General features: G+C 42.4%; 1 protein-coding gene across 4 annotated transcripts in view; it reads right to left on the minus strand.

Annotated features, from left to right (window-relative positions):
* The window catches only part of OSBP (oxysterol binding protein), a 131866-nt gene that overhangs the window by 74218 nt on the left and 44430 nt on the right, over positions 1 to 13218 (minus strand). The gene's annotated exons all lie outside the window — the stretch shown is intronic.

Here is a 13218-nt window from a genome sequence, read left to right on the forward strand (position 1 = left end):
TGCCATCTGGACCAATCGTATGGGCAGCTCGCATTCTCAGCGTTGGGGAATATCAAGATTGAAAAAAAATAAAATGGTGCATTTGTAGGAAATATAGATCGTGCTTAAAAAGACAAAGCAAGGGTTTAAAAGACGCTTCTCATGTCGTTTTTCTCAAGACTACTTGGTGTAATGTGTTCTCTGAACTCTGGTTTCCTATCCTGGAATCTCATTGATGGTTTTGGGATGCGAAGATTGATACACTGAATTTACAGAGAAAACTTGAAATGTTTGCATCTTATACTACAGCCATTGCTGCTGAGGAAAATAGATTACCGAACTGTAATTACTGCATACCGGTCTGGCAATTACCAGTATATTTGACAAAAATACGAACGGGTCGAGTTGAAAGAAGAAGAATCCCAATTTATTATCGAAACTAAATGGGCAGGAAATGTTACCGACTGATACCTCATCTGGCTCAATGTGGTCACCTTAGCCATTTCTCTGTCAAACGACGATCGGACACGGGGATTGTGAAATGGTCGAAAGTCTGACGTAATCGATGCACGTGGAGGTGGTGAGGGAGTGCCAGATTTCTTGAAAAGCCTCATTCAAAGCCATCTCTCTGCATTGAACGAAGACTCCACGTCCTACTTCCCTGATCTTCCCACAACGAACGCAAAGCGAGTTCAAAACCCATTTCAATTTGATGGCCTGATGGAGCTACCTAGTCTTGTCCAGGAGTCTGTCATTGATCTTCAGAATGATTCTTCAGTCTGGGATATCTTTGAAGAGAAAAGCTTATCAGGCTTATGGTGTGATGTGCTGAATCAATACCTTGTGGTTGCATGATTGGCTGTTTGGTCTCGCACAACCATGTCACCAGAAACGGCATCAGGGCACAGATTCTCATCTATCTCTCTTCCTGATTAAATCTAAACTTCAAGAAAGACTGCAATGACCTTCGATGTGCCCCATCAAAACCTAAACCCCTGTATTGATAATATTGTAGAATTCCGCCCGCCGGCGTGCAAACGACCGCGTCTAACCAATAGCGGTCGCTTCGCCCACCGAACGGACAATCCAGTCGTGACTTTCTGGAACAACGCCAGAAACCAGTCACGGGTGGGTTTTTAATCCCACCACAACCTTGTCCGCACTCTACCCGCGCTACAGGGTCCGATCGTCAAATCTTTGATTTACTTAATTATTCGCGCAGGTAGGTTACCGAGAGATTGTACCTCAACGGGACCGCTTGGAAACGAGCCGCTTAAGCAGCTCGCTTCCTTTTGGGATAACCGAGCAGGGTATTATCGCGCAGTCCCGTTGGACCCGATCACTTTACCGGCTATTTAAAAACCAACTATATTCTGAGTGCAAGATGGGGCAGTTCAATGAGGGAATGGACGCAACGAACAGGTTTACATTCACACAAGGACATTTATTATAATAAAGCACGTATGCAGTCAAACAAGGCAAAACACGTATGCACCTATACAAGCAACAAAAGCATGACAAAAGAACTACAACCATCTACTTATTATGTACAGTCACTTGCACTTAACAGCAGTTCCTACTTATTAGACGGGCCCACGGACACACGTACACACACACCCCCAAGAAATGGTGGCAGAGGCCTTTAATAACGAGCTCCAGCTTGGAGGACAGGTGAGCTGAAACCCAGAGCCTATCTCGAACCTCTCCACCTGGTGTGGTCTTCAAGTTGTTCGGATCCGGGCTCCAGCGAGAGCGAGCTGGATCCAATCGCCGTGATTCTTCCCGAGCTTCTCAACACGTGCTGGTGAGACGAGGCACCGATCCTTCCCGTCGATGCGTCGCCTCCCCGAGGATCCACCTCCACGAAGAGGTCGATGAGTCGCACCAAGCTGGGAACCAAAATGGAGAACAAAGAAGAAGAAGAAGCCACCACTCGCAGCTTGAGCCGAGCGACCAACTCAACTCTCTTCCAAGCAAAGCAGCTCGAAGCAAAAAGCTCTCCCAAGCCAAGCAGAAGCCGAAGCTCACGGAACCATCAAAGCAAAGAGCCTCTAAAAAGCCTCCGCCCGAGCCAGGCCTCAGCCGAAGCTCACTGAGCCAGCCGAAGCAAAAAGCTTCCGAAGGCCTCAACCCTAACGCAAGCCAAGCAGGACCCGACAGTCTTCTGAACGACTCCCCTCAACTCCCTTCTCCAACTCTGCCCTGAACAAAAGAAAAAGATCTCCTCTTATCCTTCTCCGCCCCCCCCTCCTCCACGTCCGGCGTGACTCATGCTCTAGTGATCCATCCCCCCGTTCAACCACGGGTGGGAGGGAGTTGTTGACATCACGAGTCACGGGACGGCAGGGTTCTTCTTGCTCTTCACAGAAGAGGGGGAGGGATGTCTCCATTGTTCGTTCCCTAACTATTAAATCGATCCGCAGCGCATCTAATCGATTTCTGAACATTTAAACAATGGAAGGTGATCTATCTATGGAACAAGGACTTTGACATAGCTGACTAAAGGAACCTGTATGTTGTGTGCAATCGAATTCCAAATTCGTAACAATATTGTCGATAATGAACATTCCCAGTGTTCACATCAAGATTAAACTTCGCAATATGGCAAAAGCCACATTTCTGAAAAATGAATTCTGATGAAGAAACTCCTTTTGCAGTGATCCACCATTGTAAAAGTAGTTTTGTTTTTGTTGTGCTTACTGTGAAAATGTATTCGAGACTAAAATAAAGATCTCATTTCATCATGCTCTGAGATTCTATTTTCAATGAAACTATTTTCGCTTCTTGATCTTGGTTGGTTCACAGTCAATGCCACCGAGCAAAAGTGGTATACCTATTAATAAAGGTTGGAAACCCTTGCCCTTGGGGGTTGGTGACTGGGAGGTGGGAGTGTGGGGTTGTACAGCCTCAGGTAGCTGGTTCCACAGACAGGAGAATTATCTGCGATGTGAGATCGACAGGAATCGTTTCTTCCTAATCGCGAGAGATGCCAACAACGTTGAGAGCTTTCGATTCCACAGAACTCGGGAGAAATTGATGTGATGCTGGGGCTCCAGCTGATAGGGGATTGCAGCACTCTCTCCTGTCAGCTATGGCCAAAGGACTTGAAGGCTGTGAGTAGTTATGACTCATCAAGGAATCACTTGGAATGGCAATGTCCATTCTGTCGAGATGGCTTTTGAGTGCAGCATTGCTATATGGCCAGCCCAGGAAAGGTCATGGGTGACGGAGAGGGCCAACAAGTTCAAGAGACAAAATCTTTTCCAGTGGCTGAGAATGAAGAGAGATTATGCGAGTTCCATTGTTGATCCTTCAAGAACGATATGGTGAGACTGAATTTTGCTGAGATTGAAAGATGTGCTCCATTTTTATCAGAACAGCATCGAATCAATTTCAGATCAGGAGAATGAATATTTAGAGAAAACATTTCTTGTTATTGTGACTTATCCTGACCTTGATCCAAACGAATGCACCATTGGTCTATCATGGATTCTGGGGTGCTGGAGAACCAAGTCAAAGGTTGGACTTCATAGAGCAAGTTAGGACAGGAATTTGGAAAATGGGCAGCAACAATCACCGACTTTTTGTGAAAGATACCGCGGGGTCCGACATCCACCAGCAACCAATTGCTGGCAGACTGGCCCCCAATGTCAAATCTGATGAAAAGCAAACTCAGCGACACAACCCCATCCACAAAGCATCAATCTATTCCTTTATAGTCGATATAAAAATCAAACCCAGACGAGCGAGCTTAAAGGCAAGTTCTCCACCTTCGAACCATTCTGTTTAACATTTTCACAATGTCATCATGTACAATCTGCTCAAGTTTTGAACCAATGCTTGATGGAATTTGACCCAATTACTCATACAGAGATAACCAATCAAATGATAGGTCAGTCCAATCTCGACCGCAACATAAAGCCTCAGCTCAGATAAAAACAAAAATGAAAGTTCCAACAAATAAATAAATAAATAAATCCTTCCTGCAAAACACTTCATTACAACCAAGAAAACATTTTAATCAAGTAAACATGATGTTCGACGATTGCCCGACGGTAACAACGATCCCGAGCTGAACGCCTATCCGATATGGCCCCAAAATAGCCTTACCCCCAAAGCCATCAATATTGCATGAAGCACACACAGTACATGGTAATGGAAGCAGAGAAACGTCGAATGGTTGGAATACACTGCTAGATTGAGATAATATAATAAATCCTAAATAATCCCAGCACTACATGTCAAGTCAATCTGACTCTACTCGTTCTCTCACTCAGTAATCATTCCCATTTAGCAACCACGATGTAAACCACGTGCGCTTGCATGTAAAACTCAAGTTTCAGAGGCACCGCTGTACAACGAGGTGCGTGAGGCAAGTACAATTTCCTCACATAAAAGCACGATGGACCAGAAAACTAAACCACCATCCAGATGGACCGATCTGAAACATAAATAATAGTCCTGAATCTGACGAGTTAATTTGTTACCAGTGGCCTAAAACGCGACAAAAATAATAAATCACAAGCTATTACGTGAACTGTAGCACCTCAGGGTTTGCAATTAGCACGTTCTGTTTCACGACTACAAACAGCCCACACAGCCGCAGGATGCAGCCAATGTTTCTGGAGGTGCATGAGTGGGGGGAGCGGAGGGAAGAATTGAACAGGACGCCGCAACCCTCTGCTAATGCAATTCGAGTGATTTTTCATTCGATTTACCGATTAGTGACAACGCAGTGGGCACAGCGAGCACACTGAGTAACTACAGCATTAAAACAAAAATTGTCGAGTCAACTCAACTTTGGCAAAAAACACAAAAAAAAGTCAATGCATCATGTTGTTCACAACACTCCTGAACGCATGCACTTATTAAAAGTGAAACTGAGAAAATTCAACTCGACTTCCAGAAGCTGAATGAATGTTGAAACAAGACTTTCAGAACCTAAATCAAATTAAACTTCAACCAGATTCGGTGGAATTGCGTTGAGAGCGTCTGCTCCGGGTTTGGAAGGTGGGTCGTTCGATTCCGACATGAGCAGAGTGATAACCAAGATGAAAAATGAAACGTGTTGCTTCCTTGTTTGATGCTAAGCATTTAAATGGATAAGAGCACCGACAATCCCCAGAGGTTGGCATCCATGAGGGGGGAGGAGGAGGAGGAGCAGGAGGAGGAGGAGCAGGAGCAGGATCAGGAGGAGCAGGAGGAGGAGGAGCAGGAGGAAAATCCTCCTCAGGAAATGCCCCGTGGAGCGAGTCAAATTGTTGTGACGTCGCTGGTATCTACAATACCCCAGGAAGTGGACACATCCCCCAACTCAGTGGCTGTATATGAATGTATGTATGTGCATGTGTGTCCGTATGTGTGGCAGCTCCACTACGAGCCTTAGATCCTGAAATAAACAAACAAATAAATAAATGAGAAGGAAAAAAAAAAAAAAACAAGAAGAAAAAAAAGCACATCCGTCAAATAATCCCAGAGAAACATCCCCCACCAGTGGATTCCTGCAAACAAAAAGGAAACGTCCACCACCGACAGGGCAGCTACCACACTTCAAGGGCATCGACCTGAAGCTTTAAGAGACAATGTCAAAGCATGTTGCTGAAGAAACGTTTTCACAACCAGGTGGCTCCTTTGTCAGGTGAAAATTAAAAGTTGGGAAAAGCTACATTCCACAAGAGAGGAAAAGTGGCACAAGCTTATTTCCACAAGAGAAAACGGGTAATCTTTAGCAGGAAAAGCCAAAAGCTTCCGTTTCCTGGAGGGCAACCCAAGGTTTAGAAAAAGGTAGAGCTCACAACTCCTGAAATCTGAAAGCTGTGTGTAGAAACATTAATGAACTTAAATCTAAAACACACCAATTTAGAGAGCAGACTGTTTATAAGAGTTTTTAAATGTGCAAATAAAGGATGGGCTGAAAAACAATTTGCTTATTGGGGTTTTTTTTTTCCTTCGGTGAGGGAGGTTTTGGGTGGTGGTGGCACCATATCTTGGCATTAAAATGCTTCTGATCGCAAGTTGCTTTGAGGGCTTTGAGCCAACCACTCCAGACCAGACAGGCCAAGCAGATGGACTCCCTCCCAGATAATGAATGTGCAAGGTGGGGGGGTTTGTTTGTTTTTTTGACGAGAGCAACGTAATTCTTTCTCAAGACGAGATTAGGTTCCACGAGCTTAAAATGCAAACCCTTCACAGTGCTACATATTCAGCTGGATTTGAGCTCACCTTTAGGATGCCACTTCCGTGTCTTTACGACAAGGTTGCCATTGTTCAACATCAAGGAATAGATTTTGAAAGAAAAATTATGAACTGCAAATATTGGCAAGCATTGGAAAACTGCTAAGTGGAAACTCAGAGAACGCAGAGTGCAAAAATTCATCAGGAAATAATTCACAGGAGGGATCACAATGGCTTCATTCGTGATCATTGAAGGTTTTCACATAACCAGTAAATGAAAACTCAAAAAAAAAAATACAAACTTGTCGAAATTGGATAAACAAAAGGCACAACAAGGAAAAGCATACCAACACTCAAGACATGCAATGACATGTACAAAGTCAGAGACCAATTTCATTTATTCATGATGCAAGGGCTGAACAGCGTGGTGTTCGGTGGTGGATTCGTATTACTCTGAAAAATGCAATGGCACGCAACACATCCGCAAGGCAACTGCACAAAATTGCATGAACTACATTTTTCAAATTCCATGACTCACTTCGACATGAGTAAATGTAATTGCACGAGTTAAATATTTTAATTAGTGGTGAGCGAGTTGTCAAACAGAACCAGCTGGATCAGAGAAAAAAAACAAACAAACAAACAAACAAACAAAAAAAAACACGATCAGACCTACAGCGCCTATAGAAAGTCTACATCCTATTTCAAAATTTTCACCTTTTCTTGCCTTATAGCCTGGAATTAAATTGCATTAAATCAGACTTTTCCATCTTTATTTACACATTGTAACCCACAACTTCCAAATGAAAAAAAAAATTCTACAAATTTCAGTCAATTAATTAAAAATACAAAACCAGAATATCTAACAAGAATATCACCCCACTTACTGTATAACAGCAATTGTAAACAAGAAAAAGAGCAATCAGAGATTGCAGACCTTCACCAGGACTTGTTTTGTGTGGCATATTTTACGCGGCATAATTAATGAGACAATTAGAACTGCCACTTTATAACTGCTGGCAGTGATCACCAGGTACCAAGACAACCCGTTTTTATGTAAACCTGCTTTGATTGGACACCTGACCCAGACCCATGATGTTTTTTTTATTAATCAATTAAATTTAGAATGGGATTTAAATAAATTAAATTCAAATCGAATGGAAGACCAAATCGGTCCAGTCCTGCATTGGAGTCATCAGAAGGAACCCAAACAAGCAAAAATCAAAGATGAAGTCATCAGGAGTAACCTGTATAGGATTCACATTTCAGTTGCTACTCCTCTACCCTCAACCCCATCCAGACACAGCCAAGTGCGCCTTATTCAAAAAAAATAAAAAAAGAAAAGAAAAGAAAAGCACCCAGATCAAAATATTTAAATAATTCTGACTGCCAGACCATGCATCCGATCATGTTGAAATTTAACACCAGTGCGTGCCCGTAAAAAAAATAAATAAATAAATAAATAAATAAATATACAAACCGCGAGCAAGAAACAACAACCACACATAGTCTAGAAGCCAAAATCTGTAGCTAGCCTAGAAAATAGGTTCGCTGCTGATTTCATGTTAGAATGGTGCAACTGGTGTTTTTGAAGAGTCTAGGCATGACCAAGTCTAGTTCCACTTGTTACCAAGTCTGCATCTGAATATTATGGCTGCCATGACAGTAATCAAAATGGCCGTCATCAGATTTAGTCTTTTTCTTACTGCAAATTGTACTAGCTAGAAATTTGTCATGATTGTGAAATACTATGTAATCTGACACGAGGAACACTATTTTGTGCTTTATTTTTGTACTGGATCACAACTTTTCACATAATTGACAACTTAAAGACGAAATTGAAAATGCACATACGAGCAACAAATGTGAAAAAGAAAATGTTCAGCACTATTGATGGAGATGGGTTTACAGTCAGTCAAAGGTTATTTCAACAGCTGTCAGATTCTTTCTAACACAAAATTACGTTGCTTTGCAGAAGAGAAAAGTGTTGTGAGAACACCCAAGTACAATTTCCAGAGCTATTGATCGGCTTGTACACTGAACGGGTTCCTACAAAGGGCTTTGCATCCACATGCTTTCGTGCAAGGCAGTCCATTCCGTGTACATTTGCACCGTCGAGTTGAGCATGACCCACGGCATTTGCATGTCGTCAGTTCTACACAGTAAGCAGTAATAGGCTGTGCAGTCACGAGTCGTCATGACTGCACTGTGCAGTCATGAGTCACGGGTCCTTGCGTCTGAGGGCCACGCACTGACTTGCATGAAAAGTGCCAGACCCAGTCAGCGTCTCCTCAATTATGTCAATGTTGTCATTAGAATATCTCAAATATCCTGTGGTAGTTGGGATGTTGAGAAAGTTCCTTGGGATCATGACATTTCCATTATCTCGGAAGCATTGTATAACATCATTGGCAATTGCTGTGTCAATGCGCCTCACTGTATCGTACCCAACTGTGTGTGCAGCTGCATGAAAAAGATTGACAAGCTCTTTTGAGCGTGTAGCCTGGTGAAGAGCAAGGCCAAGGCCCAGGTGTTTGGGGGTCAGTTTTTTGCCTCCTGAAGCCACATGAATAATGTCTTGGCAGATGCTCAGAACTTTGTTCTTGGTATCTGTCTCATCCGCTTCTTCATTGTCCATCTTGTCAGTGCTGTCACCACCACAAAGAAGCTTTATAAGCATGTACAGGGTTTCAGGTACAATTCGCTCTGCATTTTCTGTGTTCAGTCCACCGATAATGCTATGCCCTGGAGAGTGTTTTACGTCACTGTAAATCTTTATGCCCACTCTGAAGATCCAGCTAAGGATTTCGTTCTCATGATGAGGCAGACTGCACTGGGCCAATTCATCTTCTTCAGAACTTTCACCTTCTTCAGATAAATCATTCACGGCGGTTCTCATGGCAAACTTTGTCACAGTTGAGGACGCAACTATGAGGGGTTTTGTGACATCCAATGGCTGCACGAATGTCACCTTGTCACTACCAAAGTGAACCTCCACTTTCTGCTTGAAATTGTAGCTTTTGTAGGCTCCAGCCTCAATTCCAAAATCATTCAATAACAGCATGCTGTAGTATTCCCAGATGTTTTTCAGGGTAAACACATGTCCCTTCTGCAGCTCTTTCTCAAGCTGGTTCATCACATTTCTGAAACAGATGCTTTCAGGAGACTGGTTTTTCTCTCCACTCTCCTTTTTATACTTTCTGCGAAAAGAAACATAACACTTGAGGTGATATTTACCTTCAGCTGCCATCAAGTCTGAAACACCTGCAAACCTGTGACGCATGGTGGGGTCAAATTGGGCCAAACTAAGCATCCTGGATGATGTGTGATCAAATTCAACATTTGTCAGGACACCAGCTTTTCCAGGAATGTCAGTCTGGCAGAAAGCGCATTTTGACCAATCCATAGCGCTGTGCGCGGATCTTAGTGACTTTGGGACATGGTATTTCTCTGAGGAACCTGATGTTGTGGGTATCTCTTCTGCATAAGTCACAGATTGTGGCTGAATCCTTGACTTCAGTCTGTCTATTTTTTGTGCGCGAGTAAAGTCACTATAGCAGAATTTGTGCCATTGAATCTTTTCGACGTGCTCCGGTACAGAATATTTTCTGATTCGTGAGAATGAGTCAACATATTTAGCGTCATTATATTTCTCTCTTTCTTTGCAACATTCAGCTACAGTTTTCACACCAACGATTGTAGTCTTTCGAAGTGGCGTTGACTTGCTAGTTTTTGAACTGTCCTGGCAAATAAAGCATTTATTCCAGTCTACATGCTCTTCTTCTTCTCGATCCCTTGAACCCCCTGTGAGAAATCTTGCGGCTTTCATTTTTCAGTTAGTCCTGGGTAACAGAAAAACACACAGTTATGTAGTTTAGGTTCATTTTATAGCAAAGTTGTAAAATTCATTGATTGTGGTTTGTATAATCAGACATTCTAATTCGAGCCTGAACATTTCTTTAAAAATAATATAGTGAAAAACAAGTCATATTATTTTTAGAAAATGGATGGAGCAATGTTTTTTTCTATACTCCCATCAGCTTAGGCATGCTCAAAAACATGGAAATCGACCCTAATTTTGTAATTTCATGTCAATTTGCGGCTGAAATATGACGAAGTGTATTTAATGGCGACCATTTTGTAAACTGTCATGGCGGCCATACTATCCATATCCAGAGTTGGCAACAAGTTGATTCACGTTTCTGTGTGTCTGGACAGTCAATTTACACCTGTTGCACTATTCTAACACGGAATCAGCAGGGTCGTACACTATTCTGCATTGGGCCTCCTGACTAACAGGCCGTTTCTTCGCTCTCGCGTGCCCTGGAAGTTTGCATATTATTCACAGTTACGATTATTCACAATTTAGTTTTAATACCCAAATATTCAATTAGCGCCAACGTATTTTGCCTTTTCGCAGTGTCATCGCAAGGAAAAACAAAAAGAGAAGAGAAGAGAGAAAAAAAAATTACTTCCTGGTTCGGAGCACACCAGCTCACTCTGATGTTACCGAAATTTATGCACCGTCTAATATGAAAACGATCATAACTTGGGGCATTGTGTTTATCTATAAATGCGCATAAGAAATCGAGAAATTATTAGAATAAACGAAGTGATCACTCTCCGGAAGCCCGTATGTTGTAACCCGTAATGGGGAACGCGACTGAGCTTCCCTTCCCCATCGGCCACGCCCACACAACGGGTCTTGTCATTGGTTTGGTAAATAAATGGCCATAACTTGGGAGACACTTGTCCGATTAATATCAAACCTTGAAAAGACACATACTCAAGTCCCCAGCAATATACCTGGCAAGTTTCAATTAGATCAGACCGGTGGTTGTCGAGAAACAGCGGTCACACACACACACACACACACACACACACACACACACACACACACACACACACACACACACACACACACACACACACAAACACACACACACACACCTGGAATTATAGATAGAGGTACTTCCCAGCAACACTAGATCATAAATGTGAAGTTTCACGTCTATCGATTAAGCGGTTCCGGGGAAAACATCATTTTATATTTTTCAATCCAAGATGGCGACAAAACCATGTGACCTGTTAATTATGACCGAACACTCTTGTATCCCCTCGTCTTGGAGAATGTTTGTGTGAAGTTTCCCCTTGATCTGAGCAGCCTTGATTTTGATCACTGTTCTGAAGGTTTTAGGGTAAATTCAACATGACTGCTAAACCATGTGACCTACATCAAAATACCTATGGAACTTTTTGGTCGTCAAGGATAGGTGGTCATACCTGTGAAGTTTTGCCTCAATCTCAGACGTTTGAGAAATTAACTTTTTTCGTTATTTTTAATTTTTTAAAAAACAAAACAAGATGACTGCCAAACCACGTGACCTATAACGTCATAATATTTTTTTTCCTCTGTTAAGTTGTGTCGATGATGCTCAAGAAATTTCAAATTTTTCCGAAGCAGTCAAATTTTCACCAGGATACCACTTCACCGATATCACGAAAAATCACACTTATTCCCCATGCAGAGTACTTGCCATGTGGAAAGTTTTTCCATGGTGTGGTTTCAGAGATAGAGGTCCAAAGTTTCTTGGTTGTTCAAAGATGGCTACCGTACCACGTGACCGATGACATCATAATTATCACTTTAAAGTTCTATGTAAACGACACATACTACAGTGAAAATTTAGTGTCAATCAGACTCATGGTTACTGAGAAAATGAATATAAAAGTGAATAATCCCTCAAAACCATGGTGGAATAATAATCATAATCATAATAATAATAATAATAATGAATAGAGAATAAACAGAAGAAAAACAATCTGTTCCACAGCATTGTAGGCTTGGTGCTCTAAAAATTAAAGAAAAATGAAGAATCTACTCTGAAATCAAACAAAAAAAATATAATTTTTTTTTTTAACTTGTGGGGATGTGATTGGGGTTAAAGGGAATAACGAAGTATCATTATTTCATCATTAAACGCTCAGCATAAGGCGTACAGTATTTATGTACGAGGATCATATCACGTCGAGGTATGTCTCATTAGAGCTAAACGTCACCCTTTGATTTTGTAACATGTCTAAATGCCCCCACATTCCTCCCACACTAATCCTCCAAATTGATCCTTTCGTAATCTGTTCTACATGTGCTTTAATTTATATTTAATTGATACAAGAGCCATTGAAATGATGTCACCACCACGGCAACTCTCACCTGCAAGCGGCTACAAGAAGGCCGTGAGACCGCCAAATGAGCACGCGCATGAGGTGGGGGCAACAAAAGGCTATAAAAGCACAAGCACGTCAGTCACTCTGGCTGGGGCTCTCTCTGCACGCCCGCTCGTGGAAGCGACCTCCAAGTAGTGGTCTCTCCCCAGTGCTAGCTTGTGAACAAGATGCACCGCCATGGACAGCTGCTTTCCCAGCACAGCTGGTGTACCCGAGAGGGGCGGGCAACAAAGAGAGACCAGCCGGCCAAGACCCGAGAGACTGTCCCCAAGCTTCACACGGAAGGAGATTCTATCTTTTAATCTTGTCACCTATCCTTGTAGTAATTCTTGTGGTGTGATCGTGCAAGGTGCAGGGTTAAGAAAACGAGCTATAATGGGCACAGGGGATTTATTGTAGTCGTATGAATAATGCATTTAAGCAAGTGATCTCAAGAACAATCTTCACTGCTCCCTCTGTAATAAAACCCATTTCCTCACTGCTGTGTGGCTCGGTATGCAGTTCGACATTGGGAGATAACTCCGCCATGGTTAAAATGCACAACCATGGGAAATTAGCACGAATACCTCGCAGGAAGGTATAAAACCATCACCTGTTTGTTTGGGCAACTGCTCGTGTCCATCCTGTCAGACGGACCATCTCATTAGAGCTATGTACGCCACTGAATGTGAACTCTGTCTACCAGGCGGTCCACCATAACATTGGTTCATCAGGATTGGGATTAGGACAATGGTCTGAATCTGGCAAGCGTAACAAATAAAACCTTCAATTATTACGTCGACATTATCAAATGAAATGAAAGTCAATTCCGGAGCCAGTGATATTCACTGGAATAAG

This window comes from Eptatretus burgeri, chromosome 16 (genome assembly GCF_056783735.1).
Source record: "Eptatretus burgeri isolate ZD-2024b chromosome 16, Ebu_testis_v1, whole genome shotgun sequence".
Classification (NCBI taxonomy): domain Eukaryota; kingdom Metazoa; phylum Chordata; class Myxini; order Myxiniformes; family Myxinidae; genus Eptatretus; species Eptatretus burgeri.